Raw genomic sequence first — 15,680 nt, forward strand, 5'->3', positions numbered from 1 at the left:
TCAGGGATCGAACCCAGTTCTCCTCTTTACCGTCTGAACCACCAAAAAATTCCTTTGCTTGGAGGCTTTTCCATATATAGTATTGAAATAACACAGGTCTTTGTGTTGATGCCATTCTGAAAAATCCCAGAGTTACAGAAAGCAAGACTGCAGATGGAAAAATATAAAGAAAAAAAAATCCAATTGTGATAACTGTCATGATAGCAGTGCTTAAGTTGCACTGATCTATCAAAACTTTCACTGCTGTATCTCATATGTAGATTTTAGAGATAAGTAAAATTCAAGAAATAATCCACTGTGAATTTGCACATCCAGAAATGATCTTGGGGAGCCTGTTTTAAATGACTTCTTTTGAAAGCACTAATTTCTCTTGTTCCTGTGAAACCACTTGAATATTATCTAACAGCATGTTGGTGTCAGAAGCCTTCAAAAGACTACTTAATACCTGGTTCAAAATAACTTGTTTTGGCTGTGGACAGTTAATTGTATGGTTTCACCATCAGGTAGCATATTTTAATCCTGGTGGATCTTAAAGCTGTCTGTGATTTGGCTTCTACAGAATTTAATTGTTATACCCTACAATCTACGGTTTCATTGTACAATGTCTGTTATCTGCTAATTGCTTCAGGTGTATTTACCTGCTTCTACAAAGATTGCCTTTCTGGCGTTTTAAGGACAGAGGACAAATCTGAAACTTTTGTGTGCCTTGCATCTCCTAGTAAAAGTAGTCTCCTACTAATACCATGTGATATCCCTTATATGTGGAATCTAAAAAGAAAGGATACAAATGAGCTTACTTTCAAAACAGAAAGAGACTCACAGCCTTAGAAAACGAACTCAGAGCTGCTGGGGGGAAGGGATAGTTAAGAACTTTGGGAAGGTCATGTACACACTGCTATATTTAAAATGGATAACCAATAAAAACCTACTGTATAGCACATGCAACTCTGCTCAGTGTTACGTGCCAGCCTGATGGGAGAGGGGTTTGGGGAAGAATGGATACATGTAGATGCATAGCTGAGTCCCTTCACTGTTCACCTGAGACTATCACAACATTGTTACTCAGCTACACCCCAATAGAAAATGTTTTTGATGTTAAAAAATAAAGATTAAAAAAATACAAAAAACAAAATGAAACAAAAAAGTTGTCTTCTATTTTGCTCTTCAAGTTCTCCCAGGGAACAATCTATATCTTTCTTTATCTATATCTATAAATAGATATATCTTTCTGTATCTATATTTATATGGATCTATATCTATAAATATATTTTCATGATGACAATTGCTTTTTTTTTCTTCAGAGAATAGCTATATGTAGGTGGTTTTCAAAATGGACGCTTAAATTTTTTTTTTAATCCAACCATTACTGTTATCCCTTCACTCTAGTAAGACTATTTCATGCCTTCCCTGGTAAAAAGTTATTCAGCTCTTTCAGACTCCTTCTGCTGAAAAGTAGGTTTATCCATTAAGATTTATTCAGATACAAATAACAGAATATCCAGCTAGTTAAAGTTTAGGTTCTTTTGGTAAAGAAGGGGTTCTCTTGGTTTGGCCAACCAACAGTATTAATGCTCTTGCTTTAGAATCATAATTTTTCCTGGTGAGGAGCTCTGATTCTCAGTGTATGTACTTCTACATATTGGCTAAAATTCTAACTCCTTAGAATTATTTTCTATGAAATTTCATTTTCACTGTTTGAATGATATGGAATGATTTTATTTTCTTTTCCACCAGAAAATTATAAATACTTTTTTGAGGTATAGTTTATATCCATAAGACTCACCTATTATAAGTGTACAATTTAATGGCTTTGGTGAATTAAAGAAGCTGTGTAATCATAGCTACAATTCCAGTTTAGAGTATATCATTTACCTCTATAAATTTCCTTACTGTCACTCCCCACTTCCAGCCCCAGGCAACCACGGATCCGCTTTCCTGCTCTATGGTTTCTTTTCCTGAAATTTAAAAATAAATGGAATAATATATTATATAGTTCTTCCTGTCTAACACATCCCACTTAGGATAATGTGTTTGAGGTTCGTGAATATTGTAGCACAAATCACTGATTCATTCCTTTTTATAGATTCCATTTGTCCGTTCCACTGTATGGATATACCACATTTTGTTTACCAGTTTGCCATTTGAAGGACATGTGCAGTTTGGGTCTGTTATAAATAATGCTGCTATGAATATTCATGAATAACTCATTGTATAGACTTACATTTTAATTTCTTTTGCATAGATTTCTAGGAGTGGAATTGTTGGGTTGTATGGTAAATCTGAATTTACCCTTAAACTTCCCAAATGTTTTCCAGAGTGACTATGCCATTAATACTACTGTTTCCAGTAGTATTCAAGTTTTAGTTTCTGTACATCCTCACCAACACCTGGTAATGCCTGTTTTTTGGGGAGGGCGGGGGACAGATAGCAGCCATTCCTGTGTGTATGTGTAGGGATGTTTCAATGTTTTTAAAAAATATGCTTTTGGCTTACAATTTTAGGATTATAGAATAAATAAACAGCATTCCATATATACTCCTCCAACCCACCCAATTTTCTGTTCTATCAACATCTTGTATTTAGTGGGATATATTTGTGACAATTATGAACCAATATTTATATATTGTTATTCAGTTGTTGCTCAGTCGCGTCCGACTCTTTGTGACCCCATAAACTGCAACATACCAGGCCTCCCTGTCCATCACCATCTCCCAGAGTTTACCCAAACTCATGTCCATTGATTCAGTGATGCCATCCAACCATCTCATCCTCCGTCGTCCCCTTCTACTCCTGCCTTAATCTTTCCCAGCATCAGGGTCTTTTCCAATGAGTCAACTCTTCACATCAGGTGATGAAAATATTGGAGTTTCAGCTTCAACATCAGTCCTTCCAGTGAACACCCAGGACTAATCTCCTTTAGGATGGACTGGTTGGATCTCTTTGCAGTCCAAGGGACTCTCAAGAGTCTTCTCCAACACCACAGTTCAAAAGCATCAATTCTTCGGCGTTCAGCTTTCTTCACAGTCCAACTCTCACATCCATACATGACCACTGGGAAAACCATAGCCTTGACTAGACCTTTGTTGGCAAAATAATGTCTCTGCTTTTGAATATGCTGTCTATGTTGGTCATAACTTTCCTTCCAAGGAGTAAGCATCTTTTAATTTCATGGCTGCAATCACCGTCTGCAGTGATTTTTGAGCCCCCAAAAATAAAGTCTGCCATTGTTTCCACATCTATTTGCCTTGAAGTGATGGGACCGGATGCCATGATCTTCATTTTCTGAATGTTGAGCTTTAAGCCAACTTTTTCACTCTCCTCTTTCACTTTCATCAAGAGGCTCTTTAGTTCTTCCTCACTTTCTGCCATAAGGGTGGTATCATCTACATATCTGAGGTTATTGATATTTATCCTGGCAATCTTGATTCCAACTTGTGCTTCCTCCAGCCCAGCATTTCTCATGATGCACTCTGCATATAAGTTAAATAAGCAGGGTGACAATATACAGCCTTGATGTACTCCTTTTCCTATTTGGAACCAGTCTGTTGTTCCATGTCCAGTTCTAACTGTTGCTTCCTGACCTGCATACAGGTTTCTCAAGAGGTAGGTCAGGTGGTCTGGTATGCCCTTCTCTTTCAGAATTTTCCACAGTTTATTGTGATCCACATAGTCAAAGGCTTTGGCATAGTCAATAAAGCAGAAATAGATGTTTTTCTGGAACTCTTTGCTTTTTCCATGATCCAGCAGATGTTGGCAATTTGATCTCTGGTTCCTCTGCCTTTTCTAAAACCAGCTTGAACATCTGGAAGTTCATGGTTCACATATTGCTGAAGCCTGGCTCGGAGAATTTTGAGCATTACTTTACTAGCGTGTAAGATGAGTGCAATTGTGCAGTAGTTTGAGCATTCTTTGGCATTGCCTTTCCTTGAGATTGGAATGAAAACTGACTTTTTCCCGTCCTGTGGCCACTGCTGAGTTTTCCAAATTTGCTGACGTATTGAATGCAGCACTTTCACAGCATCATCTTTCAGGATGTGTAATAGCTCAACTGGAATTCCATCACTTCCACTGGTTTTGTTCATAGTGATGCTTCCTGAAGCCCACTTGACTTCACATTCCAGGATGTCTGGCTCTAGGTGAGTGTGAGTGATCATACCGTTGTGATTATCTGGGTCATGAAAATCTGTTTTGTACAGTTCTTCTGCGTATTCTTGCCACCTCTTCTTAATATCTTCTGCTTTTGTTAGGTCCATACAATTTATGTCCTTTTTTGAGCCCGTCTTTGCATGAAATGTTCTGTTGGTATCTCTAATTTTCTTGAAGAGATCTCTAGTCTTTCCCATTCTGTTGTTTTCCTCTATTTCTTTGCGCTGATCACTGAGGAAAGCCTTCTTATCTTTCCATGCTATTCTTTGGAACTCTGTGTTCAAATGGGTATATCTTTCCTTTTCTCCTTTGCTTTTCACTTCTCTTCTTTTCACAGCTATTTGTAAGGCCTTAACTATTGTCTATCCTTTACCAAAAGGCTCATTCCTTTTTTAAAAAATACTTTATTTTTATTTATAGCTGTGCTGAGTCTTCACTGCTGGATGCAGGCTTTTCTTTAATTGTGGCAAGCAGCAGCTCCTCTCTAGTTGTGTACGTGGACTTCTTGCTGCCTGGGCTCTAGGTGTGCGGGCTTCAATTGTTGTGGCACATGGGCTGAGTTGCCCCATGACATGGGGGATCTTCCTGGACCAAGCATCAAACCCTTGTCCCCTGCATTGCAAGGCGGATTCTTAACTACTGGACCACCAGGGAAGCTCAAGTTTCAGTCTTTATGTAGTATTTTTTGTGAGTTTTGACATATAGATGTATCCACATTAGTTTCACATGGAAGTTTCTCTACCATAAAAGTGTTCAAAGCTTTGCCTATTCATTCTCCCTGCCCTTCTGCCAAACCCCCGACAACCACTGATTTTTATTTTATCTTATCTCATTTTTTATATAATTTTGGTCTTTACTCTTTTAGAACACTTTAGGTTCCCAGCAAAACTAAGAGGAAGTTACAGAGATTTCTCACAAACTCACTATCCCTCCACATGCATAGCCTCCTGCATTATCAACATCCCCTACCAGAGTGATACGTTTGTTACAGTTGACCAACATATGTTGACACATCATCACTGTAAGCCCATAGTTTATATTAAGGGTCACTCTTGGTGGGGCTTCCCTGGTGGTTCACTGGTAAAGAATCCACCTGCAACGCAGGAGACGCAGGTTCAATTCCTAAGTTGGCAAGGAGAAGGAAAGGGCAACCCCCTCCAGCATTCTTGGCTGGGAAATCCCGTGGGCAGAGGAGCTTGGTGGGCTACAGTCCATGGGGTCACAAAAGAGTCTCACACAACTTAGCAACTAAACAATAACTTAGTATTGTACATTCCAAAGGTTTAGATAAATATATATTGACATGTATTCATTATTATAGTATCATATAGTGCACTTCCACTGTCCTAAAAGTTCACTATGTTCCACCTATTCATCCATTCTTCTCTCCAGCCTCTGGCAACAACTGATCTTTTTACTGTGTCTGTAGTTTTGCCTATTCTAGAATCTCATAGAGTTGAAATTATACAGTTCAGTTCAGTTGCTCAGTCGTGTCCAACTCTTTGCAACCCCATGGACTGCAGCACACCAGGCTTCCCTGTCCATCACCAACTCCAAGATACTGAGGATTTGGTTCCAGAACACCACAATAAAGCAAGAATCAACATAAAGCAAGTCTCACCAACTTTCTGGTTTCCCAGTGCGTGTAGAACTTATGTTTACATTCTACCAAAGTCTAGCAAGTGTGAAATAGCATTATGTTTGAAAAATCACTGTACCTACCTTAATTTTAAAATGCTCTTTTGCTAAAAAGTGCTAACAATCATCTGAGCCTTCAACAAACTGCAGCCTTTTTGCAATAGTAACGTCAGGGCTCACTGACCACAGATCACCAACACAAAACTAATAACAATCAAAATGTTTGAAATCTTGCAATAATTACCAAAATGTGTCACAGAGACAGTCCAATTCAATTCAGTCCCTCAGTTGTGTCCAACTTTTTTCAACTCCATGGACTGCAGCACACCAGGCTTCCCCGTCCATCACCAACTCCCGGAGCTTATTCAAACTCATGCCCATCAAGTCAGTGATGCCACCCAACCATCTCATCCTCTGTCATCCCCTTCTCCTCCCACCTTCAATCTTTTCCAGCATCAGGGTCTTTTCCAATGAGTCAGTTTTTCATATCAGGTGGCCAAAGTTTTGGAATTTCAGCTTCAACATCAGTCCTTCCAATGAGTATTCAGCACTGATTTCCTTTAGGATTGACTGGTTTCATCTGCTTGCAGTCCAAGGGTCTCTCGAGAGTCTTCTCCAACACCACAGTTAAAAGCATCAATTTCAGACTGGCGTCTTTCAACTTAGTTATTTGTAATTAAGGCTCCTGTGTCTTTTCATAGCTTAATAGTTTATTTCTTTTTAGCTCTGAATAATATTTGTTGTATGAATTCACTTTCTAAAAGGTATATTAGTTGCTTCTATGGTTTGGCAATTGTGAATAAAACTTCTATAACCATCAGTGTGTAGATTTTTTGAGTGGATATAAATTTTCAACTCCTTTGTGTAAATACCAAAAAAATGAAAATGCTGGATCATATGGTAAGAGTATATCACTTTGTAACAAAACCACCAGGCTGTCTTCTGAAGTGGCTGCACCGTTTTGTATTCCCACCAGTGATGAAAGAGAATTCTTGTTGTTCCACAACCTCACCAACATTTGGTATTGTTACTGTTCTGGATTTTGGTCATTCTAATAAGTATGTAGTGGTATCTCATTGTTTTAACCTGCATTTCCCTGATGACATATGCTATGGACTATCTTTTCATATGCTTTTTGCCATCCATGTATCTTCTTTGGAGAGCTGTGAAGACTTTGGTCCCATTTTAAAAACTAGGTTGTTTGTTTCCTTATGAGTGAGTTTTAAGAGTTCTTTGTATACTTTAAATAATAGTTCTTTATCAGATACGTCTTTTGGAAATATTTCTTCCCATGTGAGGCTTGTTTTCTAATTCTCATGACATTGTCTTTCATAGAGCTGAAGTTTTAAAAATGAAGTCCCGCTTATCAATTATTCCTTTCTTGGATGATGCTTTTGATGTACTATCTTGAAAGTCATTGCCATAACCAAGGTCATCTAACTCATGTTAACTTCTAGGAGTTTTAATCATTTTGCACTTTACATTTAGGTCTGTGATCCACTTTGAGTCAACTTTTGTGAAGGATATATATTCTGTGTCTATTCATTTTTTTGCATGTGGATATTCAATTGTTCTAGCACCATTGTTGAAGAGACCATCTTTGTAACTTTGTCTTGCTTTGGCTCCTGTGTCAAAAATCAATTAACTATATTATAGGGATTCATTTCTGCGCTCTTTGTCCTATTGATCTGTTTGTTTATTCCTTTTCAGTTCCACAGTGTCTTGACTACTGTGGCTTTACAGTAAGTCTGAAGTTGCTGTGCCAGTCCTCCAGCTTTGTTCTTCTTTAATATTGCGTTGACTGTTTTGGATCTTTTGCCTCTCCATATAAACTTTAGGATGAGTTTGTTGAGATCCATAAAATAACTTTCTGGGATTTTGATTTGGTTTGCCTTGTCTATAAAACAATTTTGGAAGAACTGACATATTGATAATATAGAATTTTCTTATCCATTAATATAAAATATCAATTTATTTAGTTCTTTGATTTCATTCATCAGAGATTTTATAATTTTCCTCAGATCTTGTACATATTTTGTTAGATTTATAAGTAATTCATTATTTACATGCTAATGTAAATGGTATTGTTTTTAATTTCAAATTCTACCCCCAAATTTTACCGCAATAAATCTAATTTACATCTGTCCTCCTGATTTACAAAATTTTTTTCTTGTGATGAAAATATTCAAGATTTACTCTATTAGCAACTTTCAAATATACATCACAATATTCTTAACTCTAATCACCATGCTGTACATTACATCCTATGACTTATTTACTCTATAGCTGGGAGTCTGTACTTTTTAACCTCCTCCTTCCATTTCACTCACTCCTCACCCCCACCTCTGGTAATTGCTAATTTGTTCTCTGTATCCATGAATTCATGCTTTTTTATTTTGAATTTGTTGTTTAGCTTTTGCATGTAAGTGAGATGATACAGCATTTGTCTTTCTCTGACTTATTTCACTTAGCAAGATGCCCTCAAGGTCTGTTCATATTGTTGCAAACAACAAAGTTTTCTTATTTTTTAAGGCTGAATAATATTCCTGGAGAAGGAATACTTCTTCATCAAAGATACTTCAGTAGTTTTGCCTGAAGAATTTCATGGGTAGAGGAGCCTGGCAGTCTGCAGTCCATGGGGTCACAAAGAGTCAGACAGATTGGGTGACTTTGGTCTGGTCAGTATTACATCACATATATCACATTTGTGGACACTTAGGTTGTTTAAATTTCTTGGCTATTATAAATAATGATATAATGAACATGGTGTGCACATATCTTTTCATGTTAATGTTTTTATTTTCTTTGCATAAATACCCAAAAGTGGAATTGCTAAATCCTATGGTGGTTCTCATTTTAGAGGGAGCATTCTAGCTTTGTACCTGATTTTAGTGGCAAAGTTTTTACTTCCTCACTATAATGTGTAATATTAGCTGTAGGTTTTTTTGTAGATCAGTTCAGTTCAGTTGCTCAGTCGTGTCTGACTCTTTGCAACCCCATGAACTGCAGCATGCCAGGATTCCCTGTCCATCACCAACTCCTGGAGCTTGCTCAAATTCATGTCCATCGAGTCAATGATATAGATATTCTTTATCAAACTGAGAAAGTTATCATCTATTCCTAGTTTACTGAGAGTTTTTATTGTGAATGGATATTAGATTTTGTCAGTGCAAAAAGCACTGCATCCATGGAAAAACTGCATGGATTGATATAATCCTGTGATTTTTCTTTTTAATATCTTGATGTGATAGATTAATTATATTTGAATGTTGAACCAGCCTTGCATACCTGGGATAAATCCAACTTGCTCATGGTGTACAATTCTTTTTATGTATTTGTTAGATTTCATTTCCTAACATTTTGTTGAGGATTTTTACATCTATGTTCAGTAGAGATACTGGTCACTAGTTTTCTTGTAATGTCTTTGTCTGGTTTTGGTATTAGGATAATACTAGCCTCATAGAATGAGTTAGGAAATATTATTTCTGCTTTTATCCTCTGAAAGAGACTGCAGAGAATTGATGTCATTTCTTCCTTAAATGTTTCATAGTATTCATGAGTGAACCTACTTAGGCCTTGTGCTTCCTCTTTAGAAGATTATTGATTATTTATTCAAAGTTTGAAATAGAACCATCTATTACTTCTTATGTAAGTTTTGGCAGATTATGTCTTTCAAGAAATGAAACTCATTTTGTCTAGGTTATCAAGTTTATCATGGAACTGTTAATAATATACCTTTACTATGTTTTTGATGTCTATGGGATCAGTAGAGATGGCCCATCTTTCATTTCTGATAAAGTATAATTTTTTCTTCTCTTTTTTTCGTGATTAGCCTTGCTAGAGGTTTATTGATTTTGTTGATCTTTTCAAAGAAACGGCTTTTAGTTTTATTTTCTGTATTGATTTCATATTTTCAATTTCATTGGTGTTTACTCTAGTTTTAACTGTATTTTTCTTTGGCTTGCTTTAGGCTGATGGTGCTTTTCTCTTTCTGTTTTCCTTAAGATGAAAGTGTGGGTTGTTGATTATAGAGCTTTTCCTCTTTTCCAGCATAAGCATTTGATGCTATCAGTTTCCCTCCAGACTGTGCTTTCTCTGTATCTCACAAGTTTCAGTAACTTGTATCTTCCTTTTCATTTAGTTTTCTTAAAATTTTGAAAAAAATATTCTTTGACCCATGTATTATTTAGAAGTGGGTTGTGTAATATATTCTGTTACTGATTTTTAATTTAATTCCATCGTGGTCTAAGGGCCTTCCTTGGTGGCTCAGAAGGTAAAGAATCTGCCTGCAATGTGGGAGACCCAGGGTTGATCCCTGGGTTGGGAAGATCCCTTGGAGAGGGGCACTGCAACCCACTCCTGTATTCTTGCTTGTAGAATTCCAGAGACAGAGAAGCCTGTTGTGCTATAATCCATGGGGCCGCAAAGAGTCAGACACAACTGAGTGACTAATATTTCACACTTTACTCTGTGGTCTAAGATCATATTTTACAATTTCTATTCTTTTAAATTCATTCATTGTATTATATTAACCAAAATGGAATCTGTTTGGGGTGTTATGCCAAGTTAGATTAAGGATATATATTCTGCTGCTTTGGGGTGAAGTATTCTATGAGTGTCAGTTTATATTGATGGTGCTCTTCAGCAATATCCTTACTTATTTTCTACATGAAGGATCACTTGTCTATTATTGAGACAGAGTGAAGTCCTCAATTAAAATAATGGATTTGACAACAAATTCCACCCCCACCTTTTTTTTTTCCCCTCGATAAAGCCTTTATTTCTGCTTTACCATGAAGGATAATTTAACAAGATACAGAACTCTAGATTGTCGCATTTTTCCTTTAACACTTTATATATTTCACTCTAATCTTTTCTCACTTGTGTGGCTTCTAAAGAAAAGTTCAGTGTAATTCTTATTCCTGTTCCTCTATATGTACACCTCTAAAGTGATTTCTCTCTTTAGCTGCTTTCATGATTTCGTGTTTGACTATGATTTTCTGCAATTTCAATGTGATATTCCTCAGCCTAGATTTTGGTGTTTAACATACTTGGTATTCTCTGAGCTTTCTGGGTGTGTGGATTGGTATCTGTCATGAATTTTGGAATATTCTCTGCCTTTACTGGGGCTTTCCTGGTGGCTCAGCAGTAAAGAATCTGCTTGCAGTGCAGGAGCCATAGGAGATGTGGGTTCGATCCCTGAGTCAGGAAGATCCCCTGAAGGAGGGCATGACAACCCACTCCAGTGTTCTTGCCTGAAGAATCCCATGAACAGAGGAGCCTGGCAGGCTACAGTTCATGGGGGTCACAGAGTCGGACATGACTGAAGTGACTTAGCATGCATACACACACTACATTGCCATTATTATTTCAAATATCTTTTCTGTCCTTTCTTTTCCTTCTGCATTTTTATTATATGTATGTTATACCTTTTGCAGTTGTCCCAAGTTGCTGGATATTCTATTCCTTTTATTTAAAATTTTATTTTTCCTTTTCAGTTTGGAATATTCCTATGGATGTATTTTCAAGATCACTGTTTTTCTAAACCATACTGTCTATTGATGAGGTTATCAAAAGCATGGGAAATAGATGGGGAAACAGTGGAAACAGTGTCAGACTTTATTTTTCTGGGCTCCAAAATCACTACAGATGGTGACTGCAGCCATGAAATTAAAAGACGCTTACTCCTTGGAAGGAAAGTTATGACCAACCTAGATAGCATATTCAAAAGCAGAGACATTACTTTGCCAACAAAGGTTCGTCTAGTCAAGGCTATGGTTTTTCCTGTGGTCATGTATGGATGTGAGAGTTGGACTGTGAAGAAGGCTGAGCGCCGAAGAATTGATGTTTTTGAACCGTGGTGTTGGAGAAGACTCTTGAGAGTCCCTTGGACTGCAAGGAGATCCAACCAGTCCATTCTGAAGGAGATCAGCCCTGGGATTTCTTTGGAAGGACTGACTGATGCTAAAGCTGAAACTCCAGTACTTTGGCCACCTCATGTGAAGAGTTGACTCATTGGAAAAGACTCTGATGCTGGGAGGGATTGGGGGCAAGAGGAGAAGGGGACGACAGAGGATGAGATGGCTGGATGTCATCACTGACTCGATGGACGTGAGTCTGAGTGAACTCTGGGAGTTGGTGATGGACAGGGAGGCCTGGTGTGCTGCAATTCATGGGGTCATAAAGAGTCGGACACGACTGAGCGACTGATCTGATCTGATCTGATCTGAATGTCTTTTAAAGTGTTTTTGCTCTCTAGCACTTCCTTTTGATTCTTTTTTCTTTTTAATTTTTTAATCCACACCACACTGCATGTCTTAGTTAAGTCAAGGTTAGTTCCTTGACCAGGGATTGAACCCACTCCCCTTCCCCACATTGGGAGTATGGCATATCAACCACTGGACCACCAGAAGTCCCTGATTCTTTCTTGGAATTACCACCTCTTTGTTTATATTACTCATCTGCTCTTGATCAAGTGAAAAAATGGACAAGCTTATTTCCAGTGTCAGTGTCAAAGCTTAGAATAGTTGTGATTTTGCTTTGTCTCTTCAGACCATTTTTTTTTTCTGGCCTCTTAACATGACTTGTACATTTTTGTTGCAAGTTGAACACGACACATTGGTATCAGTTCAGTTCAGTTGCTCAGTCGTGTTCAACTCTGTGCGACCCCATAGACGGCAGCCTACCAGACTCCTCCGTCCATGGGATTTTCCAGGTAAGAGTACTGAAGTGGGGTGCCATTGCCTTCTCCGTTACATGTTGCAGTGGAAACCAAAAATTCTTTTCTTTTTTTAAAGTAACTTTCTTGGGCTTAATCTGTGAAATCTGTGTACCCTGTGATGTGCTACCACTGATATCTGTGCTCTGATTTTTCAGTTGTTTTTACTTTTCAACCTGGTCACCTAGAGGTTTCCCATGGGCCTATGTATGTTATTAGTTAATCAATAATTGGCCAGGAACTTTGCACAAACACTAGACTCCCACTCTTTGCCAGTTGATCTCTGTGTCCATTGGAAAGCACGTGGAATGTTCATTTTGTTTTCAGATTAGCCTCAGTTTTCACTTGTTCTCAGGCCTGGTTTTGTCTTCCCTGTGCATGAACAGAATCAGGCGATCAGTCAGGGTTCCATGGGAAACTAGTCAAGTATCTTCCCACTGAATTTCTGGTTCTTTTTGTGGTTGCTGCATTTCCTACCTAGGACCATAATCTCAGACTAGAAGAGATACTGAAATTCCCTGTTCCTTTCTTTGAGTGGGTTTTCTGTTTTCCCTCTCAAATTCACTCACCACTTGAACCTCATTTGCTAACAGTAATCTGCTGGTTTTCTTGAGTAGCTATGTCCTGGTAAAATTATAGTACATACTGACTGAGCTGTGGGATGGAAGGGATAAGGACCACTCCAGGTAAGAATACCACACGGTCCCATTGTTTCAGCACCTTTTCATGATGAAAGTCTTCCCAATTTGTTGTTTGGATCTGATCAATTTCTAGAGTCCTGATATGGTTGCTTTTTTTTTTTTTTTTGGACAATTTTGTCCAGTTTTATCATTGTTTTCTGGGGAGAGGGTTTATCAACTTCTTTACTATTTTGGAGAACTGGATTTGATCCCTGAGTTGGGAAGATCCCCTGGAGAAGGAAATGGCAACCCACTCTAGTATTCTTGCCTGGAGAATTCCATGGACAGAGGACCCTGGAGGGCTGCAGTCCATGGGGTCCCAAAGAGTTGGACATGACTATGCGACTAACTTTCTTTTTTTTTTTTTTTTTTTACTATTTTATAGCCAGAAAATATCCACCTTCTAATACATCTTTGTTTAGCCTTTTTCTTATGGTAAATATTTCTTACTCTTGAACTCTACTCATGTAAGTTACTTGTTACCAGAGTCTTTACTGTTCTTTCATATTCCTCTGTATACACTAATTTGTCAATATTCCTTAAGAATATGGTGATTATAAATGGTGAAGAACCTCCAGGTGTGGCCTGACAACAGCAGAGATAAGTACGGTTACTAGCTTCTTTGACCTGTACACTAATTCCTATCAGTTTGGACTGAAGTGTCATTAACCACATTGAACTGTTGGCACCAATCAAGTCTATGGTCAGCCAAAGTTCTGAGTCTCTGCTCATGGAAAATGCCACTCACTTTGATCCTTCATCTTTTATTTGTGCAATTGAAATGTTTGGATATGAGTGCAAATTTTGCAACCAAATTTTTGTTAAATTTCACCCTTGACATTACTACATAGTTTCACCCTGTCAAGATCCCTTTGGATTTGTGTTGTCATTTATTACATAAAATTATGAAAATCTTACTTTCTATTCATCCAAATTATTGAAGGAAATGTGTGATTTTGCATTCTTTGCTGAGAACACTTGCTGATTCTTTTTTTTTTTTTAATATGGGCCATTTTTGAAGTCTATTAAATTTGTTGAAATATCATTTCTGTTTTATGTTTGTTTGTTGGTTTTTGCCACAGGCATGTAGAATCTTAGCTACCCAACCAGGAATTGAACCCATATCCCTGCATTAGAAGTGTGGAGTCTTAACCATTGGACCACTAGGGAAGTCCCCACTTGCTGATTCTTAATAATCACAAAATTTTTTAAATAAATTTTTACAAGCCATCTGTTTGATAACCTAGATAAGCCCAAAGGCAGAACCTTTTGCTGTGTAATGACAAATAGAGCCTTAAAAATCTGTAGGCATTTTCCAAGTTTTAATGCTCCACATGCCTCTTTGAGATGTTCTCATTTTGTTCCATGGCTTAAAATTCATCTTTGGATTTGATATTATGAATTTACTTTATTATTTGTGATGCCTTCTCCTACTAGAACATAAACTTCATCAGAGTAAGAACTGTATCTGACAGTTATTGGCATATTGTAGGCATTTAAATATTTGCTGATTGAATGGAGAGGTAGTTTTTTGATCTTTTTGAAAGATTAACTTTTTTTTTTAGAACATTTTGAAACTTACAAAAAAATTAAAGCACTAACACAGGAACTTTCTGTATATCTATATCTAGTTTCCTCTGTTATTAACATCTTATTTTAAGATAGCACATTTGTTCCAATTAATGAACCATTATTGATAGTCTGACTGAACAATATGGATCCTTGGTAAGCATGCCCATACTTTATTCAGATTTCCTTAGTTCTTTCCTCATGTCTTTTTCTGTGTTCAGATCCCATCCAGAATATCATACTACATTTAGTAGTCATGCTTCCTTAATCTCCTTTGCACTGTGACAATTTTTAGGCTCTCCCTGTTTTTCTATTTGACAGTTTTGAAGAGTACTGGTCAGGAATTTTATAAAATGTCTCTATTGAGATTTGTCTGATGCTTTGTCCTCACTAGACTAGGGTTTTGTAGGTTTTGGGAGGAAGACCACAGAGATCAAGTGCCATTCTCATTATAGTAAATGGAGACCACATACAAGCAACATGGCTTACCACTGCTGGTGTTCACCTCAATCATTTGGCTGAGGTAGTTTGTCTGGTTTCTCCACTGCAAAGTTGACACAGCCCTCCGCCCCTTTCCACATTGTTGTCTCTGGAAGGAAGTCGCTGTGCCTGACTCGCACTGGAAGGGAGGAGAGTTAGGCTCCACCTCCTGAGGCTGTGACACCTAGCTACGTAAATTACTTGAAATTCTTCTGCTCGGTAGATTTGTCTATTCTCCCAAATATTTTAACTTATTCAGATATTTATTTATATCAGTATGGGTGCAAGGATTTTTATTTTATACTCTGGTGTTATAATTCACTACCAATTTGCCTACTTTGTTGCCCAAATTGTTTCAGCTTTAACCACTGGGAGCTCCTTAAGTTGATTTTCTTTGGATATTTTTTTGTTATTCCCTTTTCCTACCTAAATTTAGTTTAAAACCCTCT

At 37.5% G+C, this 15,680-nt stretch overlaps 1 long non-coding RNA gene across 4 annotated transcripts in view; it reads right to left on the reverse strand.

Annotated features, from left to right (window-relative positions):
- LOC139185248 (uncharacterized) overlaps positions 1–15,359 on the reverse strand; it is a 33,694-nt gene extending 18,335 nt beyond the window's left edge. For all 4 annotated transcript variants that reach the window (XR_011568841.1, XR_011568840.1, XR_011568839.1 and 1 more), the window contains exons 1-2: positions 15,241–15,359; positions 1,873–1,955 (exon numbers count right to left, since the gene is read on the reverse strand). This is a non-coding gene — a long non-coding RNA (uncharacterized lncRNA). The remainder of the gene's footprint in view (positions 1–1,872; positions 1,956–15,240) is intronic.
- Between the last annotated feature and the right edge of the window lie 321 nt (positions 15,360–15,680).

Source organism: Bos indicus, chromosome 10, assembly GCF_029378745.1.
Source record: "Bos indicus isolate NIAB-ARS_2022 breed Sahiwal x Tharparkar chromosome 10, NIAB-ARS_B.indTharparkar_mat_pri_1.0, whole genome shotgun sequence".
Classification (NCBI taxonomy): Eukaryota; Metazoa; Chordata; class Mammalia; order Artiodactyla; family Bovidae; genus Bos; species Bos indicus.